Genomic DNA, 22547 nt, shown 5'->3' on the forward strand with positions numbered 1-22547 from the left:
TCGTGGCTTTTAAATTGCCAACCTTCTCAAAAACCGCAGTAAAATTATTAAATATCATTTAAATCCCCGACTTTAAATGCGTCAGTGTTTAAAAAGTTTTTATTGCCGCCGTTAAAGTGCAATGATTGTTTTTCACTTGTGGAAGCAGCACTTCATTGCTTCTAATCAACCTTCGTGAATCCTCCAAGGGACACTTGACTGTTGAACGTTGGCACTTATTAATATGTCTGTATGTAAAAATGAAACTTACAGCAAAATTCTACCTCTATACAAAAAAGATTTTTTGTGTGGGTGTCTACTTTCAGTGAATTCTGGGACTCAAAACTGGGAGGAGTCAGCGTGATTCCAGACAATGTCACTGAAGGCAAAAGGCAAGCATTGGAATGATTCTGGGTTGGTTTGCAATGGTCATTAAGAGAAGAATTCCCACCAAAACTCAAATGTGCATTCCTACTCTTGTCCACTTCAATCTAAAAAACAAAAGGCACAGTATTTTGAACTTTCTGACAAGAAATACGCGCTCAAATGAGGAAACAAAGGTGTCAAAAAACACAATTATATTGATGATTGTATATATATATATATATATATATATATATATATATATATATATATATATATATATATATATATATAGAGAGAGAGAGAGAGAGAGAGAGAGAGAGAGAGAGAGAGAGAGAGAGAGAGAGAATTGGACAAGAGTAAGAATATGCATGGGGATTTTAGCGTTGGTAAAAGAACATATCCCTTTACTACACAAAGCCAACTCTGCTAACTCTGGGAGGCGTTTCGGAAGACTTTATTTATTGATTTCTCCTAATCAAACCGATACTTTTGGAAACAGAAGCGAATACAATCCAAAATAGTAATAGCATATAATAGTAAATCATAAAACATGAACAATACCAACAATCATAAAACATAAGTTTTTCATTTATTTTTATTATTAGCATTTTATGCTTTACAAAATCATCTTGCAGGCCAGATTAAACCCATCTGCTGGCCTGAACCGCTGATTTAGGCAAACCTTTAACTTGAATAAATGCTGTAAAAAAAAAAGTTCACAGTTGTTGAAAGTTTATAGGTAATTTATAAGTTTATGTATATCCTTTTCCTTGTGTCTGTTAAAAAGGATACAGTTTTAGCTATAGTTGTACAATTTTTGTAGATAATAATCGTAATTATTTTGTCGGCGTGGCATGTGTGTGCGTGCGTGTGTGTGTGTGTGTGTGTGTGTGTGTGTGTGTGGGGGGGGGGGGGGGGGGGGAATTTCCAAAATATAATTGAGAAGCACTGCAGATATGACATCTGCACCCTTGTGATATTGAACATGCAAACGTTAGCTTCTATATCCCAATGCTGTAATAATTGGCAGTTGTGTAAAATTACAAAACAAAAAATTATATTTGGACATTTATTCATATAGTAGATCCATCTGTTGATCAAAAGATATGCTTCCACCGTTGCCCTTGATTCACTTTACTGATCTGAAATGTTGCTGTGTGAAATGTTAATTGTGTATTAAAGCGCGACATAATTTCCATTAAAGCGGTCCATTGAAAACAGTAGCAACTAGCAAATTACTTTGAAAATGTGAATGTTAAGCAGAGCTGTTGTCACGCTGAAATGTCAGAGAAATAAACATGTCTTGCATGCTGCTGGTTAATAAATCAAAAGATAATAAAGCAAAATTTCAAGGCATGCTGTGTATAATGATACACAGCACATATGATGATGAATGACACATAATAACTAAAAACATTTAATAAAAGACAAATATGAAAGAAGCTTACATTTAAATGGTAAATATTTCAAATATTTTGTTTGTTAGTTCTGAAACATTTGGCTTCGGTAGGAATGAGCTGAACAGTTTAAAATTGGAATCGTTTAGATTAGTTGAAAATTTGAAAAATTCTAGAAGAACCCTCACCCCACAAAAATGTAATATTTATAGGGTTTTTTTTTTCTTTTAAAAGAGCTGAATATGTTGTGTCCCTGGGGTATAATATAAAAAATTGGGTGAAGAATGATGTGAAAAATTTTAAATTTGGTTAATGAGAAAAAGAGTATCCCTAAATAGGGTTCATTTTTGGAGTATTTTGAGTTTGGAATCGTGTGAGTAAATAAATAAATGAAGAAATAGTGGTGAATTGTGTAAAATATATAAGAGTGTGATTTTTTTTTTAAGGGGGCGGCTAAAAATGTAATTAAAAATGTAAAATTATTGGTATTTGTCAAATTTGAATGTTGAAACACATTCTAAAGGTAATTGGAATGAACTGAATATTTTGAAAGGGGAATCAAATAAATCATGTTTTTTGTGGGGAAGCTGAAAAAAGTCAAATTTGAATATTTATGAAGCAAAAAAATGATGACAAAAAATGGTCAGACTAAAAAGAAGAATATTAAAGAATAGGAATAACGTGAGGACCTTCAGTCTTCCCACAATAAACATTGACGACAGTGTTACTTGTATACAACTGAAAGTAAAAAGTTAAAATAATCAGCAACTATCAGGCCTATTAATTTTAACCGCTGTTTGAAATCAACCAATTTGATGGGCCTGACCCTAATGTTGATGTGAAATACTGTATTGTACATTGCATATAGCGGGTGCTCAATGCATTGCCCGTGGTCGAGAATAAAAAAAAACATCAATCGAGAAAAATGGAACGTCAATCTGAAAAAAGACTGTCAGTCAGTTTTGTTTTGTTTTTTTCAGCACCCTGAATTGACAGTTTGAACGATTTCAAAACAACAAAGTGTGAACATAATTTCAGGACAACACCGTTGACAGGCAGCACATTCTCCCGTTGGTCTCATTTCACTTCTGGGCCAACAAGCGAAAAAAATAAATAACAAAAAACAAATTTCATCCCATACTTACTGTCAGGTAAATACGTTTGTCCTGGCTGGAGCATTTTGCCCTTCCCTGCCTGAAAGGAGAAGCGATGAGTACTACAAGCTTAAGTAAGCTGAACGAGTTAGACTCTGTGCCTCACTACAGTTTGGCCAATCTAGAGACATTATTGGACAGTGGAGGTTGGCTGCTGGAAAAGTAGAACTCAGGGCACAAAGGTTTTGGGCACCCCTGGTATATCGCAGTCAGACGATATTCTCCCATACTATAGGTGGCAGTAAGTGAATACAGGTCACTTTGGGAGCACACGGCAACTCTCTGCGTGCATGTCTGAAGTTGCTCACTTTGGTCCAAAGCCTGCTCAGGGAGTTGGTGTGAATGCTCAGACGCATTGAAAATTAGAGGGAACATTGCTTGCGGGCGATGTAAAAATGTACGTTTAGTACAGTCCACGAACCACTGAAATGTGGACTGCGGGGCGCATACGGCCGCCGGGCCATAGTTTGAACACTCCTGCCCTACACCATCGAACAGGAAATCAAGTAAAAAGATCCATGGCACTGCGAGCCTCAGCACACCGTCCACCCTTCAGCTGCGAAGTAACATTTGCAGGAGCTATGTTTGGAAGCATCCAAACAAAGACTCTTCTTAGACTGACAAAGCCAGGCCTTCCCTTGATACCCAGCTCACAATGTTGGCAAGGAAGGTCATATGCTGCCAGCTCACTGGCCTGCTTGGCATGGCACGGACCTCAGTCTTTTGGATGCCGAGGGATAGAAGAGTTCCTGCACATGCATTACTTGGCCCGCTTACCCGCATTCTTTGCCGAAGAAAAGCCCCTGGCATCCAGTCGCCCCTACTGAATCTCCTCGGGTTCACAAGGGAACAAAGAAAAGTGCTCCGAGCCATCCCAACTTGGCCTGGGCTCAGTCGCCTCTCGAACACAGGCGAGACATACGCGAGACTCAACATACTCTCGTACCCGCCATCCACGTCGGGGGTAGAGCCTGATTGCCACCCAGCATCCAGGGCGAGAAACTGCAACGTGATTGTCACACTCCCGAGAGCAAGTCTGGCAATTTGGGGGCTGAGGGGAAGGCAGCTGTGGGGGCTGAGCTTCTGACATACGAAGAGCTACAGTGGTTCTCCACTTGCAACCAGACACAGAAAGTAAATAACCTCTGTGTCTAAAACGCCCCATGGGTTTTCACAACGACTGTGAGAAACAGTGCCTTTACTGGGCTAGCTAATTATTTTACGAGTATGCCATAATGAGGTAATTGCATGTTATTTTTACAGAATCATACTTTTCACATGAAAGACTAACAAAGTGCTTTGCATAACTATACACAGAAAATTTCACAATTGCAGAGGAAAATTGAAACTTACACTTGGAAGAGAGTAAAAATTCAACTTTATTTATATAGGACTGTAAAACCGCCATGACTGCGTACCAAATGTAAACGGGGTGAAATTGGTCATGCGAATGCCACCAAAGTGAAAACAGTAAATTAACAAAAATTAAATCTAAACTAATGATAAAAAATAAACAGAATATTAAATGTTAATGAACTACAGAATAAATCACCACTAATACATAATAACTAAATAATAACAAATATAGCAAAGAAAATTAAGTAAAACAATAAATGTAGTAAAAAAAAATTTAATTAAATTAGCTCTCATTACATAGGGACGAAATGGAGTTTAGGAATTAACTGCCACTACGGAACATAGTTATGAAATGCATATACATGATCCACAACATCCAACATATTAATACAAAAAACACCAAGAAACAAATCAACATTAAAAAAAAAAAAACCTCTATCTTAGCTGCACTGCCTTTACAGAAGTACATCCTTTAGATCATTTGGATCATTTCATACATACGTAGATTGCACATGACCAAAATATATTAAATTAACTTTTAGAATACCATTTTTATTGATTTTTTGTGTGAACTTGTGAGCAGAAGGAAAGATACCAATTAGAGTTTCATTTTTTCCCCCAAATTCTTGAATACATGAATAAATGACAGGAATAAATGAATACCACAAAATCATGTCCAGTTTTTCATAAAACATCCACCGAGTATCGTTTTTATGAAGTTTACCGTTTACCATCTCATGCTTATCCAATGTCTAAGTCTAGGTCTAGGTCCAATGTCTAGGTCTCACAAATTGTGGAAAAAAGGATTTGGAATCAATCTTGGTCTTGTATTTTACATCACAAACACATTGCATTTGAACAGGTGTGTGTTGAATTTTATATCTATATTATATTCATTTTATCCTTGAGGTACTTGACTATAGCTCAGCAGCTATTCAATGGTAGCTTTTTTTTTACTAGCTGTGATATGAGCAAGAGGATGTTCAAGGGTAATACGTACAAAAATTAAAGGTAATGACTTTTGCGGAATGCTGCACGCTGTTACGGTGGTTGACTGCGGCTGAGGCGAATGATTCCGACTCTCAGTATTTGTGAAGGGAAACAAGCCGTCTACTAAAAATGGCATCAAAGTGCAGTCCCCGCGGGAATTTGACCTCGTTGCTGTGTGGACTTTCTTTACCCGAGCGCCTGGAATGTGTAGATGAACTATTTACTTAAAATATTAAAATGACCTCATAAAAGACACGGTACATGAGAAAGCTATTAGTCTCAGTAATGAAGGCTCTTGCAATACTTTCATCAGAAGGGGTATTAGAGCAGTTATACACCTTGTGGTAAGGTGAACATAAGAGTATGAACTTCAATTGAAATTAATGTGCATACAGCCATGTGCAAAAAAATAGCAACTCCAAGTTCCTGTACCAACCGTAAATTAAAAAAAAAAAAAAATGTCTTTCGCGGGTGTTTGTCAATCTTAGTTTTTAATGATGTATCACTTGTATTTGTTAAGCCAATAACCCTCTAAATACCATAAATCTAAATAAATAGGCAGTACAAAACATTTTGGGGATAAGAAAGAAAGAAACAAACGAACATATACATTGTTGTAAACATCACACACACTCAACACTAGCAATATTTAACATGAAAAAAAAACATCACTGTGTGTGTTGTGTGTGTTTTAAATTTTAATTAGATTGGTAAAAATGTTGAAAATGTTTAAATTTATATATATATATATGGTCGTGTATATATATATATATATATATATATATATATATATATATATATATATATATATATATATATATATATATACACACAGACCACTAAGGACACCAACAAGCCTCCGGAGTTAGCATTATTTGCTAACTGTAAGTGGTGCACATGGTGCATTCAATCGCAGTTGGACGTTAAATATTAAAAACCAAATGTCTAAATAATGTGAGCTAACTATCCATTTATAAAAGCTAAAGTTAAAGTAAAGCTAAAGTATATCAAGAATTTTCATAAATGGTCCACCTAGTCACTTAATACTGAATAAATAACTTGGCTTCTACTTTCCATTCTAGTGTTTTTATGGCAATGAATAAAAATAAAGACCTGCTTTTGTTATGTATAAATGTGATAACATTCACCAGCAAAAAACTGGAGATGATTAAAATTAGTCCCCTTTTACACTTGTGCAATATTTTGACTATTTTGGGGTCATTTTCTTTTCTTTTTTTTTTCATAATTCCTTCACAGAACTGTGCAGGGCGCTGCACATGATGCATTTGTCACTTCTGGAAGTCGATGGGCTGTGATGTGCCAAGAAAGTCTCTTTTTTTTTCCTTTCAGTTTTGCTTTTTAGCCAAGCATTTCTAATTGTTGGTTTCGGTCAAACATTTTCAATTCGGTGTAATTTTACATAATATTTTATATGCCTGTATTATGCTGTATCATAACGAAACTATGGTAGTCTGATGTTTTTTCCTAGTATAATTGGCGGGGAAAGTATTTGCAAATGTCCTAATTTATGTATCGGCATGTCAAATATGTATGATTTGCGCACAGAGCAGGCTGGCTGCTTTTGCCTGAGCGCTGCTGAACGGAGCCACGTAGCATGGAGCTGTATGAGTTTCAAACTACAGCATGAAAAAAAAATTAATAGTAAAAAAAGAAACTCAAGGCGAGGAGAGAGGTCGTCACACAAGCTTAGTTCTCGTAGCTGACTCCTCCACTTCTCTTAACACTTTTGACCAAAGACTACTTTCCCTTGGCTGGCTCTAATTTATTACACAGGGAGGCTTTTTTTTTTTTTTCCCGCACCCGATACAGAAGTATTCGTCGGGTTTGAGGAGGCGAGCGGCGATATAGGATGGCAGCACACTTGATGAAGCCGGCAGAAGTGACATGTTCTCGCTGCAGATTTACCCAAGTTGGCTGCGAGCGGGCGCCACATTAGAACTCTTTAATGTATGCTAAGCTCTTGCTTTATGAGGGCACTGTTAATGGGTGGGGTCGCTGTAACTGCCTTAAACAAGGGATTAGCCTGTCGCTGATGACTCGCTGCTGTGTGATGGGATTATTTACATTGCTCTGGTGGCAGGTCGCAGGTGTCAGCGCATATATAAATCCCCTAATAAATTTATGAAACCGGCGGTGGTGGTAGGGGGTGGATTGTCAAGTACAAAAAGTATTGCCCGGAACAATGCTTGTGTCATTTGCGGCCCTGTGAAAAATGGTAATCTGGTTAAATTGTCAAGTGCGGAAAGTTTGCTTTTAACTTTGTCACCGCTGTGATTGGCTGAGCAGGAACAATGCGCGAACTGAAGTGAGGGTGCGGTAGGCGTGTTACAAACTTGTAGGGGAAATACACTAATCCAATCCCTGTTTGCGTAATTCCCTCTTTTTAGCATCAACTCCCTTAGTGGACGCATACATTAGGGCAGTGGTTTTGAAATGAGTATATGTGTACGTATTTGAATCTAATTTAACCCTTGTGCAGTATTTTGACAATTTTTTGGGTCATTTTCTTACACATCATTCTTGTAGAACCGCACTATAAGGTGCACCGGATTATAAGGATAAAGATTATAATGACATATTTTAAAACTTTTTCCATATATAAGGCGCACTGGATTATAACGCGCACCCTCAATTAATGACATATTTTAAAACGTTTTCACAATATAGTAATACTCAAAGTAATAACAATAATAACTCAAATAATAACTCTAAACTCTCAATAGCACAATAACTCAATGCCAATATGAGCAACCTTGTTCAACTGTAAACACACAAAAGAAACAGGTAAAGCTTACTTTATCACTTCATTCCCCATCTACCAATCCCAATCTCAATATTGATCCATATATAAGGCGCACCTGATTACGAGGCGCACCATCAGCTTTTTTTTAAAAAAAATAAGGCTTTTAGGTGCGCCTTATAGTGCGGAAAATACGGTATTTTACCTAAGGAATAGCACCCTCGCGGTAGTGTGACAACTAAGTGTGCCAGTGTGCAATCGCATCCCAACAAACCAACATGCCTACATGGCAGCCATGTTGGCCATGAGGCAGCGAAAAACAGACATGAATATAAAATATAAAAAATAAAAAACAAGAAAAAATAACATGATTGGAAGTCTTAAAGAAAAACAAGTAAAGGTCTGTAAAACAGTTCAACAAAAGAGCAAGGAAAAAAATAAAACCAGAATTGAAGTCGTCTGTGGAAATAGTTGTCCTTCTGGATGCCGGTCAAAAATATCAATATCTTTTTAAGGATATTGAGGCTTATTATGCAGCATGTGAGTGAACGCTTTTGACATTCACTGAAAGTTGACAAAAAGGGAAGAGAAAAACCCATCATCTGGTTATCTCAGCTGGAGGTTATGTTGCATTTCTCCTTCTCAGCTGTGAACATGCAAAAAAAACTCCCAAGCGCGCCTTGCAGAGGTGAAAAGTACACATAAAAAAAAAATAATATACTGTACATTGGGCCAGCTGAATTGCTAGTTGAAACTAGAAACCCTTTGTCATTTTATCTCCACTAAAGATTTATCAAATTATTTGGGGTTTTGACCGCATTTATACCTGCAAGCATTTTATTGCACCCCAAAATGTCAGTTATTATTTTTAGCATAAATTAAAAGCAGACTAATCAACATTTAAATTGAAATGGTATCACAACCCACCAGATGGTCTATTTAGGGATGTTTACTTCTCATTTTGCCCCCTGATACAGACAAATAAATAGGTTTTAATCTTCTCTATTGGCCATAGGGCGCTGACTTTGGAATCTTCATTCTATCATAAGTATTGGGACACATGGTCAGTGCAATCCATGTAAATGGGAGAATATATGACGGTGGGTGTCATAAAAACATTTTTTGCGAAGCACAATTGTCTAAAAAAATCCTTGTTTTGGGCCATAGGTATGCGAGAGTATGTCCCACTTTGGTTGAGTCACTCACACTGCAAATACAGACAAAAATGAATTCAAAACCGTTGAAGGTTTTAGATTCATCAAGCAATGTGAAATGCATGTTTTTGGAATGTGCGAGTAAAAATTCTTAGTGATGTAGCCCATTAGGACCCTACCCATGTTACCTGTCCTTGACTTGTGTCTTCCTCAATAATATTAATTAAAACATTTTTACCATCACATTTCTATCATTATGCTTCACATAGACTCAAGGCAAGGCTCACTTTGCCCTATTACACTTTGACAACCAATCAAAATGATAAATGATCACTCGTGACCGCACCACTGAATGGGCCCTTTGGTAAGTCGTGAAACAATGGCCGCGTCGTCTGAGGTGTCGGCACGTGGAAGTCATAAAAGGCAATGCTAATAAATCCGTTGCAGGCGAATTAAACCAAAGGTGCTTTCATACAAGGTCCTTTTAATCAATCAATCTTAAATGGGGTCCAAGAATAACGAGTAATAGAGTAATTCGAGTACAGATGCTCCTAGACATACGGACGAGTTATTCTCCGGACTGCCGTTCATTAGCTGGATTTGTTCAGAAATTGGTAGTTAAAAACAAAACATAAAAAAACAAAAACATGACTGCAATATGTGACCACAACCTGTGATGTCTACCATATTTTTATGGTTTGTGATGCATTTTTATAATTTGTGTGATTTATTATTGTAATTTATTAATTGGCCGGCTTGCCGACAAACAACAAACGTTTATTGCATTGATGTTCGCTGTGGATTTCCACTTTTCATCTTTGCAAGTTTCAACCACACTTCACACCAACATTTTACGCCGTACAACATAAAATCGACATTAACTATGGCTAACATTGTACATATTCACATAAAATCACATAAGTAACATACCGTCTTGGGCTGTCGCGTCTAAGGTTAGCGTTGTTCGCACATCGTGAGCACTTTAGCAATGGCATCATACAGGAAGCACTTCGCATGACCCCAAATTAAATTTAAGTAAACATAATAATCCAAATTAAAAAAAAAAAGATCATCCAAAATGCATACTCAACTCATTCAATATCAAACTTTTTTGAACATTTTTTAAAAGTCCAGTTGGTACAGATGTGAAAACAACCTTTTTTTTTTAACTGTTGCTTGAACCAAGTCATGTAAGTGAAAATAGTCATAGTAATTTCACGTTTTCCACTAGTAGCTCATGGTACATTGCAACAGAAAAATATCCCAGCCGCCCATGAGTGGTAACAATTGAAATGCCAACTCTATGACCTTTCATTTTATTTCTTTAATAGTGTTGTCTGAAATAGATGGAACCCATAGAGTAAGATTCTATATTGGACTTCATTGTTTTTCCACCTAAAGTTTTTCCTCATCACCTATTGAAACAATATTCAAAATACATTGTTGAAGTGGGTCAGTTCAAGTTCCAGATCGATCATCCCCACGTATACGCAGCTATCCGTGCAGTCTCTAAGGACGCATCACAGTTGTGTTAAAACACAAACAAGCAGAGTGGTGCGAGCGAAAGCACAAGAATGGAGGAGGAAGAGTGATGGACCTGCGTTGACCTCGCAACAGCTTCAAGAACACTTCTGCATCAAGACTTCAGTGGTGGAAAGACTCCAAGGCAGGACTGCCAGAGATACGGATGTCCCGAGAGGGCAGCAGAAGCCAATGCTTCCAGGAAGTTTTCGAAGATATCCGTCCAGCAGGTCCGCGCCTTCAACGCTGGACTTTGTTTAGCCTCCTCAAAGATGGTGGGAACCCATTACATTTAAAAAACATAACAGAAAATGGATTTAAATAAAAAAGATGATAATATGGGGAACAAGCTCAAATATTGTCAACCGTATTCTTTTAAACAAGTAAAATATTGTCAAAAAATGGATGTCCTAAAGTCATACTAGACATATTTAGCCATTTTCAGCAGTGAGGAGGTATTATTTTGTCCATTATCTTTTTCATGTGAAAAAAATGTCATTAATAATCATACTAAGAAATTCTGATGTAATGCATATCACGAAAACAAAACACAAAAATATAAACTAAAAAAAAATGTTTTTTACAGTACAAATCTTAATAATCTTAATAATAACCCAAATAACCTAAAAGCATATTGCTTCCCCCAAAATTTCAATCTTTGCAAAACAAAGCAGAAATATGTTATGAGTAAGGGTCTGTGAGAAAAATTTGCATCTTGCTGGGAGACCCACTTAAAAGTATACCTCCCTCCCAAAAAAAAGTAATCTTTTCATGCATTACATGTACACCAAGTATAAGAGATGTAATGAGTTGTTGACTTACAAGCAAATGATTAAAATTTCAAACATTCTCAAGTCAGTGTGCCTCTAAGTATGGTATGGCAATTCAAGGGTTAAAAGCTCAACTGAAAAGGACTTTGCATGTGCTCAAGGCTCAGGTAACCAATCACGGCTCAGCTTGTGAAAGTCACATGACCAAATACAGAAACTTGATGAACCATGACTGTTTGTTAACCAGACCCCAAGCAAATGTGATTTTCACATTTGATGTGAAGATCATGTTTACAGTGGTATTACATAGACAAAAAAAATTCCCTTTTAATGCAGAACATTTCTATAAAATGATTTTTTCTATGTAAATTTAAAACTAGAAATAAAAAATCAACAAATTAGGAACACTGAAATAGAAAAAAAAAAAAATCCCAGCAAGCATATTTTGTTTTGATTTGTGCTATTTAATCAGTTTTTGCCATCTATCATTGATTTTACACAAATATTTGGAAAACTCACAAACGCTAACCTCTGCAGCGGTTCGAATGTGCTTATTTGAAATCGTGCGGTAAACAAGGCATATTTTTTTTTTTTTTGCCGTTGTTGTCTTTAGTTTTTGATCAAAGGGCAGCATCGGACATCTCAGCATATGCTGGATGAATTATTAACTTTACAAGTGACCCCATATGAGGAAAGAAATTGCTGCTCCTCCTGCAGCCGCAAATCCAATATGTCAGCTCCACAGGCAAAGGAGAATTTATTTTATTAGCTTAAAAAAAAGCGCAGCTCCCTCACTCAGTGAATGCATCATTAACATTATGATTGAGATTCCAACATGAGTTCAGTTTTCTTTTTAATTGTCTGAATAGCTTCACCAGTGCACATTGCAATGAGGCAATAATAAAAGGCTATTACCCACTCCAGTCACATACATATATTTTTACTTTTTTTTTTTTTTAAAGAGTCAATACATTCATCTGTTTGGATGAAAGATGGCTGGTGATTTAAGAAAAAATAAATAAAATGAAGTAACTGATTTGAGCACAGTGCATCTATAACAATTGATATTGATTAAGGTGTTAAGTAATTATTAAGCAAATATCAATGTATTAATTGATTATTTTTGGTACTTAACTTCTTAAGGTACTTAAGTGTAATTTTGTAATGCTAAATGTAACTAAGTATTTTTAGGCCTAAACTGGCCTACTTGCATTTGTGTAGTGCTTAACTACTTGGGGTATTTAAGTACAAAAGTGATTGATATGGGTAGCAAAACTACTACAAGTAATTAAGTACTGAAATATTTATTTAGAAAGTACTTACGTAACCGACTAGTTTAGGTACTTACTAAAGTTATCGATATTGCCAGCCATTTTTAGACGCACTGATTTTTTAAATTTTTGTTGAGTACATGGGATTGAATGTCAGGACTTAAAAAATAACATAAAAATAAGTCCTTGGGGTTAAACGAGATAATAAACCCATCATTTATAAAGCTGTTTTTAATAACAACATCTATCGAATCCTATTTTTGTTGTTGTTTGTTTTGCTTTATGATAACCTCCTGAGACCTAGCCTTTTCTTTAGTGTCCACTGAAGGGGACATTAGTTGTTAGGCTTTTTTTTTTTTTTTTTTTTTTTTACCCTACTAAATCCTAGTGTGCTCAGTAGAGGAAACCCTGGCCTTTCCAATCATGTCTCGTGTGTTTAAGCAGGACACAATTAACTGTCTTGCTGAGACAAAATGTACACAACAGTGGACACAAATTAATAAACTGGATCTCAGGAGGATTTTACAGTTTATTCATCTAAATGCCTTTTTTTCACAGGAAGTTGTATCATCCTTTATTAAATAAATCAATACAATAATATAAAAGTCAATAAAGAAAGGAGCAGAATAGATAGGTTGAATAAGAACAGACAAAGAAACATGAGACAGATAGCGGACATGAATGGTGAGAGAAGACAGACAAAGATGACGACACTCGGCAAAAATCACAGGAGACTGTCAGAAAATGAAAGAGCCTGTCCATTTTTAGATCAACTTTCAAGCGGAATTGCTAACTTACAGTCATGCTACACTTTTAAAAGGGGGCTGCAGCCTGCATCATAATTCTGCAACAGCCAAGAGGGGGAAAACATTTTTTCCACAACAGTGGTTTGAGTCCAATCGTAAAAGACGACATGCTTGAATTTAGTTTAAGATGACTCTGTGTGAATGAGTACGGACTGTAGTGTCTACCTCTGCTTTCTGTGTGGAAGCAGAGACGCCATGCGCCGCCTAAAATGTGTTTGTTTATTTATAGCTTCTCAGACAGTGTGACTTCCTGTGGAGTGGCACTCTTGCTGCGAAGTTCTGATAGAATTGGACTGATTTGGAGTAGGGCCAATGATAAGAGATTATTACTGACACACACATATACATACACACACACACACACACACACACATATATATATATATATATATATATATATATATAGCTGCTGAAAGATGAGTGTGAAGTTAAGTGTGAAGTAAATTCCCCTCAAAAATCATGGTTGCTAAATATCGAAAGTCATTCCAGGTCATCATCAACATCATAAAGCTCAATAAGGGCAGTTTTTAAGTGGGTATATTCAATTCAAATGTCCAGAAGTCAATTTTGTGCATTTGTGTAGCATTACATCAGTGAAGAAGACCTCCAGCGTAGAAACAGAAGTGTGTATGACAATAATTTATGCAAAGTGTAAAAACTGACCATATGCGGCACCATGAGAGCATTGGTGAATCTTGAACCTGCTTGCTGAGGGAATTTGATTGGCCTTCTGTTGTTAATCTGCAGTTGTTTTAGAGGTGGTGTCAGATGGCAGAGATTCTGCTTTCCTGCTGGATAAAATATGTGAGTGTGCATATAAAGATGGTGTTATCATCTTCCAAGTGAACCTAGCTTGTAAATCAGAGGAAGCAGCTGGTAGAATGTGGGGTCACTCCGTGTGTCTTCTGCTGATCTTAATATTGGCTGAGCTAATGCTAGCCTGACAGACGAAATGTGTCGGAAAAGTTCAAGATTACGTCGCGGCCATTTTGACGTTAAACGATCTCAAGATGATAAAATCAATCATTTGGAGGATAGGATTTCTCTGTTTTATATTTGCCAATCAGTTTAGTATTTAAAGCATCTCAAGTAGTAAAATTCCTGACGCAATATTTAAGAAAATACACTTGATATTTTATAAAAATTCTTTAGATGCTTTGGGTGTCAGTAGTGTGCTTTGAAAGTGTTTGTGACTTTCAAAACTATTCAAGAAGACCACATACTCTGAACTAGATAAAGTGAATGGTAGAAACAATTAGCAATGCCATTTTCGCATTTAACTGTTTAAAGAAAGTGTAAACTGTGTCTATTGTGTGGACACACAACTTATTTGTTGATGTGAACAAGCTCTTTGCGCATTCAGAGTCAAGGACATAAAAAAAAGCTTAGCTTTTGCTACAACGGATGACACTAATGTTAGCTATGCTGTCTATACTCACTGATGCATTCTTTGTAACGGTTTAGGCCTAAAAATGTAAATATTTTGCAACTCATGTTTTAATAGCTATAACCACAGTTTTTGTGATTACTCTATACAGTACATTTATATTCTTTTTTTCCAATAACACCATTTAGTGCATCTTAAATGTGGATATACTTAATAAATAAGTGACTGATTTTACATTAAATTTAAACAAAGTGATTGACAGGTTATGCTAGGTGGCATTCTGATAAATGGAAAACTGGGTTTTAGGATTATGTAAGTGAACTGCTGATTAAAATCTTCTGGATTTACAGTACAATTTTCTAAAAACTGTTATATTTTTTATTATTATATTTATTATATTTTTAGAAGGTTGCGGCAAGGATTCTATGTTTTGAATTTATTTTAAAATCTCACATTACCCACTTTACAGTATGTATTCCCTGTATTTTTAACAGCAGTTAAAATTGTAGTGGGACTATTTCACATCTGTTTCAAAAAATCTTTAACTGGTTCACGGGTCAAAGTTGAAGGATTTAATTTGGGGCCTCATGGAGGTAAGGATCCCTTCTGGACTGGAGGAAAATATCAATACTGAGACCTTTTCTCACAATCTGCAGGCATTCAAACACACCGGTGGAACAACTGACACACAAAATAAAACTACTTGGGCCACTTGTGTTGTTACACAATTAAGAATGATGGCCCTTTTCTTATCAGCAACGCTGCAGATATTTGCCTTGTCAAAAAGTCACAAAACGGCCACTTCTGACAAGCTGATTAAATTGTCCGCCCGATGTTTTCCCGGAAATGATCTGTCAAAAGGTGAAATTAAGCATATATTCCTCGCCGGGTTCCAAATTGTGCTCGACACATCTTTATGGGCCAATAATTGCGCTGAGATTTCTGGTGCCAACGGTAGCCTGCAGCATATAGAGTTAGGTGCATGATTGGAAGGTTATTGGTTTTAACCACTGACACTGCACTACCTCCCTCCAGGGCGGAAGGAAACAAGCTGCGTGTCCACTTGTCGGAGTGCCCCTGAGCAAGGCAATTAAAAGACAAGTACTTTGTGCTTCAGCCAACGCACGCCAACTACCAGCCGTGCATTTTAAACATTGTAATGAAACGGTTGAGGTGCTACAGGTTTGCATGGAAAGCACATCCGTCACCATGAGAAACAACGACATGCATTTTCAAGTCAATATTTGTATCAATATTACCTGGATCTATTCCAAAAACTTACTTTTACATTTTTTAAGAGTCCAGACTTTCAATCCCAGGAATCTATTTACATATTTTTCCAAATGTTTGGCTAACGGAGGTTGTAAAAATGGCGCAAAAAGAATGAAGAACTAAAGTAATCAATTACCTGAGAAAAATAAGTAATGAAGTAATCAATTACCTTAGGGCGTACTTTAGAACCTAATTGATTATTGACCACTCGTAATTGTGGCAAAGTAATTGATTACTTTAGGAAAATAAATACTAGAGTAATTGATTACATTATGCGCTAATGTGAGACCCTATTTACCTAAATATTTCTGAGAAAAACCTTTAACCGCAGTTAGAATAAAATAAAATAAGGCTGGGGGGCTCTCGAGTTATGTTATGGCTCACTACATTAGTGTCTTTGTGGCTAGCTGGGTGTTTTGCATTGATGTGGTAAGCTAAACTTGAGCTGCTTCTGTGGGTGAGCAAGCTTCTTCTTACAAAGCAAAGCACTCATACCTTTATCAAAGGAACATATTTTTTATAGTTAAATTTACAATTCATTGGACTGGCAACTCTTACACGCTCTTCCATTTTTATGTCTTCCTTGCTCTGCCCCTGAACTTGCTTCCCAACTTCAAAACAGGAGCTATCATTTTTGCCAAATACAATCACCAACCAGAAAGCATAAAGTTAGATAAAAGAGATGAATCAATTATTTTGACACCCCTAATGTTAACTAGGGTTATATCCCAAGACAAAATGACTATGAAAGGCCTTCATTCATTCAAATTCAAAGCTCGGTCATTCTCCACTTGTTTGCTTTTGCCTTGTTACACTAAAAACGACACCATTGTGTGGGTGTGCTTTCTGCGAGGCACTCTGGAAAGCTCAGCAGAGGCAGCAGGAAACGTAACCCCTAAACATATTATAATTGCTCTGATATTCCTCACACCATTGGGCCTCGTTTGTGTGTTCAGGTGAAGGATCAATTTTGCCTAATGCATTGCACTCTACACCTCCTGCTCGTTCCTCACTTTGCTGGCAGGAAGAGAGCGAGAGAGTAATAGAGCAAACCCATCTGTTCACCTGTCAGACCTTTTCTCCTCACAATTCATGGCATGTCTGTTTGTTGAAGTGCCTTCCCTCCAGCAGCAGACGCCCCCGAGAGACGCTGCACTAGTGGACAATTCTCGTACAGCTGGAAAAAGATGAGCTGTTATGATAGTTTGCTTGGATGTGGTTTGTGGTTGGGTGTCCGGCTGATCTCGCGGTGGACACACAAGGTATTTTAAAAGAAAACAATCTGACTAAGGGTTAAGTACAAAGGCTTCACAAAATTATGGCATTTGCGTACAACAGTGGTGCCCAAACTACGGCCCGCTCAATACTAGAAAGCAGAAAACTTTCAATTTTGGAACATGTGTCCCGAATTCCAGTGGATTTCAGCAGTCCCTTTATTTTGTCCTAATTTTACAAAAGTTGCATCGAGAATTTTAGTTTTTTTTCTAGTCCAATAAGTCAATTATTTGGGATATGTGTTAAGAAAGTGCGTTCACTGACCCAGTAAGACACAGTAGGATAAATAGAAATACCATTCAATTGAATTCAATTCAATGCATGCAAAAGCATTGACTAGTTCATGAGCACATTGCAAACTTTTTAATATGTGACAGCTATCAATTCAAGTTGCAGGAGCAATTTTACGACACTAGCGCAGCACCGGGACTAAGCATTGACCAATTAGTGTTGCTGAATTGTCATCGACCACTGATTCAATTCTTTTTTTTTTTTTAAATCAATTCGCTTCGGAGTGGCTTTCGTATCATGATTTCTGCCATATTATGAATCGTGTTTTACATGTAAAGCATGCCAAGCGCTTCAAAAACACCACATTAAATATTAAATTACCGTATTTTCCGCACTATGAATTTATTTTATTAGTATTTCCATTACAGTTTATCTTTTAACAGCAAGGTATAACATATAGTGCAACATTTATTCCAGGGAACTTTTCCTCCAGTGTGTTGGAATTTTATTTCTAATTCAACATAAACTCAAGTTAGTAATCTGACTCCAATTTGTGACCTTACCCAACTGCCACTCATCCAACAATTTGCGCGCTCGTTCTGCAATAGAAAGGTATCAGGAAGCCGGCATTTTCACACACGAGTGGATTTATTCCTAACACGCAGATCTAATACAAGCACCTGGGTCTCGGGTCCCTCTCAATACAGCCCTGTACGCCGCTGTTGCCACCAGCAGACGTACTCTCATCCGAGTTGCCCAGCAATGAGTTATACCACACAATATGCAAATGGCACATCAACAAAGGCATCCTGGCATTATTTTATTGGCTATGTGTATACTGTTGTTAACTTTAGCTTGCTCTCATTGGTCTTTCTTCACTTGCAGAATCGCTTGCTCACTCCTCCTGGTTGTAGTTTTCCTCAAAGTTGTTTTTCACCAGGTGCCAAGGTCATCTCGTCCCCGCGACTAGCACCGCTTGCTCTGAAACATTCCATTCTTACACTCCCTTGCACCCCATATTGTTTTGTTCACTTTACAGTCTCACACTCTCATACACAGAATGTAGCAATATCTAATGAACTACTTTAAGCTCAAACTCTTATATTCCTTTAAGTGCAATCACAATATAGTAATACTCAAAGTAATAACAATAAGAATTTAAATAATAACTCTGAACTCTTAACAGCATAATAACTCAATGTCAATATGACCAACCTTGTTCAACTGTAAACGCACAAAAGAAACAGGTAAAGCTTATTTTATCAGTTCATTCCCCATCTACGAATCCCAATCTCAATCTTGATCCATATATAAGGCGCATCCGATTATAAAGAGCACCATCAGCTTTTTAAAAAAATTGAGGCTTTTAGGTGCGCCTTATAGTGCGGAAAATACAGTACATTAAATTATTTGACCAACAATTCTGAGCTAAAATGTTAGCTAGCTTAGCATCAACAATGTTGCTTCAAACCGAGTTTTACTGGCCACTAGCTTACCGCAGATATCTCTTTTTAAACTCCTCCTATTTTTAAAGACTGCCTTTAGTATTGTCTTTGTCATATTCAAGTGGAAGCATCATGGCAGTCAATAAAAAGAAAACAAATCAAAGCATTTTCTTGCTGGCCAAGCCATTTGTGAATGTCAACAAAACTCCATTTCTTCACATATGAATGTATGCCTGTGAGGACTGTGAGATAGACGCATTGAAAATCAAACAGCAAGTGTAAATGTCAGGTGTAAACAACACGCAGTAATGAAGATGGCCAAGAACAAGTCCTTTATGACTGATTCATTGTTTGGAGAGCAGCACTGAGCGTGCAGTCTTTTTTTTTTTTTTTCCACTCTATTCTTAGACTAGACATGTCACAATTGTCCGTAGCACTTATCCATGCACCTTGACAGTAAATTAATGGTTATTAGTGGAATGAAACTCGCGGCGGATGCGTCACATGCATTTTGCCCTTTCTAGCAAACTGCCATTTGCGTAAACAATGTCAAATCATTATGATAGCGCGCAGTATTGATGAACTCGACAATGAAAAATCTTAGTGGAACATACGGAAACGCGGTGTTTCCGAGTGAAAAGCCTCGGTTTTGAATTTTTAATTTTAATAATGCTGGACCCAAGTTTATTGTGCCATTAGATCTGTGCAAATGTTCACACGTGTTCTGACTGAGCACCTGATTATTTCTCTCTCATTACTATATCAGACTGAGATTATATTGATATAATCATATGGTCTGCTTAGTACGCAGTTTACTGCCGTATATATCTGCATGTCAATAGGTAATGTAATAAGAGTCCTTGGGATTTGCTTAATTGAAACGATAACTCAATTTTGTAAATGCAATAAGGTCTACGTGCTCTTGCGCAACAGGGTGTCATAAAAATTTCCTTTTTTCCAACTTTAAAAGCACACTGCTCCCACGAGCACATGCATAATGCGCACATTATTAAATCGGTTGATTTAACGACCGAACTAGGCGATCGCATGCAGCATCTCCTAATCGGCACGTGCCACCGATAATGGTAATTGCTCATTTGTAGCCATATTGCCATCGCTTAACTCGAGATTACCGTCACTGAAGATCATTTATCCACATTTATTGGTGGATGTGTAATGTCAAAATACATCTCGTATATAAGTGGAGCATATGTCAGTACAATCGCAGAATAGATGTAGAATGAGACATCCGTTTGTTTGGCATTTATCGAAATGCCGCATAGTCGTGCTGCCGCTTTTATGAAAACACGATGCATGACATTGGAATACAGGCGCGACTCTGAATACAATAGTTGATAATAATATTGCTACAATCATGCAGTCCAAACAAAGAACATGAAAAACAAAATAAAGCAAAGTCAACAACATTACCTGCAACACAGTGTGGCAAAAGGGTACTGGTGAGACAATGGTTCAAACACCTGCACAGAAAAGCAATTGAGAACCACTCCTTTTTTTTGTATTTATTTTTTTATGAAGACAGAAAATAACCATGTGGCTTCATACAACCAAGAGAACACACCACACATCAGCAAATGAAGCACAAATTCAAATATTAAGACATAATTGGACATCCATCCCGTAAATATTGCAATAGAGATTATTTCATAGCCCTATCCATGTAGTTTTCTACTTTTTTTTATTGTGTGAAGCTTGTTTTGTTTCACTTTTATATTCAAACAAGATCATAAATAAGGCAATAATTGGATGTATCCATATAGAGTTAGTTGAAAAAAAAATCCACTGGCTTTATTGTAAGTCACTTCATGAACACTCCAACTGCTGCAGCTTAACTGTTTTTTTTGTGTGTGTGTTTTTTATTTTCTCCCTGCGCCAACCTCAAGCCTGCCGAATAATGCGCGGTTAAATGAAGTAATCATTTTTACTGGAGACATCAGTCACAGAAAGATAGCAGCTAGGTATATCACTTCCCACCATATGGTCACGGCTGTCAAGCACCAGCCAATCAGAAGGCCACAATTGGCCACAGTGGTCCGTGTTGTGATTAAATAGTTCCAAGGGCGACTGTGGCACACAGCAAAGCTCTTTGACCAGACTGATACTCATCTCTGGATACTGATTGGAAGTTATGTGTTTTTCTTTCGTACTGTCTGTCTGGATTTGTAATGTTTTTTATTCCCACCTTCCCCATGGGCTCACTGTTGTTTGGGTGCTTCGTGAATACTGAAAAATTCTACTTGACTCTCACTCTGAGAGTCAGAGATGCAAATCTGATTTGTACTGTTTTTAATGCCATGACAGGGACAGTTCACTTTACTTTTCAAATTGATAGAAAATTAATTAGAACATGGGCAATTTATTGTTAAATTGTGTTACAGTGATTCCTTTGCAAAATGATGTGTGCCTGCATTTTTTTCAGTTTCATAAAGATGAATATTGTTCTTAGTAACACATTTTTTTATAAAACAAAAAATAACAATAAAACAGGTCACATACTTTACTTTCACAGAGTGTTCATCATTGAAAAACATTTGAGAGCCACTGTCGCTATCGGCAAATCTGATTTAGTGCTCTTCAATGTTGTGATGTGGGCAGTACTTGTTTTTTTTAAGTAAGAACAAATTAATTAGAACATGAAGCAAGTTATTGCTATATTGTGTTATACTGATTTCTTTACAAAGTTGTATGCTTTCCTTTTGTTAAGTTTTTTTATGGATGTACATTTCAATTATAGATGCAATTTTTCAATTGAGCCAGAAAGAACAGATGATATCACAAAAACTATCTTCAGCAATTCCTGAATAAAAAATGCGTAGAGATACCACAACAAATGTAGTTCCAGAGTTTATTAAATCAGACATGGATATGCAGTACTCTTGTTTTTCAGGTTTTTTTCATCCAAAATTGCTTTAAACTGTTTTTTTTAAAAAAAAAAAAAAAGGTTGAGGAGGTTGAGGTCCACTATTTTAAAATACATCCACAAAATGGAGATCAGAAGCAAAGGCTGCAGTTAAAAAAAATAAATAAATGATTATTGCTAAAACCACATTTCCCTGAGCCAATTTTGATTGATCAAGTCCAAATACTTTATTCAAGTCTTATTATAAAAAGGTTTGTTGAATACAGAAGAGATATTTTTATGTATATGAAGGTAAAATATGCATTAAGCGGTTTCATAATGAATATTTTAACCTCCATAACCCATTACAGTTATTTACAATATAGCAATATTGAAAAGCTACCTTCTTAGTAAATGCTTGCGTTAGGAAATATATTAATTGATTTTGTTAGCCTACAGGGCATCAAAGAAATGTGTTAATCCCAAATACTTGGCACTTAATCAATTAGAAACACATGAAGTTACTTTAGAGGGTTATTTACTCAATTTATG

This window comes from Hippichthys cyanospilos, chromosome 13, assembly GCF_059441005.1.
Source record: "Hippichthys cyanospilos isolate Australia breed blue-spotted pipefish chromosome 13, RoL_Hcya_1.0, whole genome shotgun sequence".
Taxonomy (NCBI): domain Eukaryota; kingdom Metazoa; phylum Chordata; class Actinopteri; order Syngnathiformes; family Syngnathidae; genus Hippichthys; species Hippichthys cyanospilos.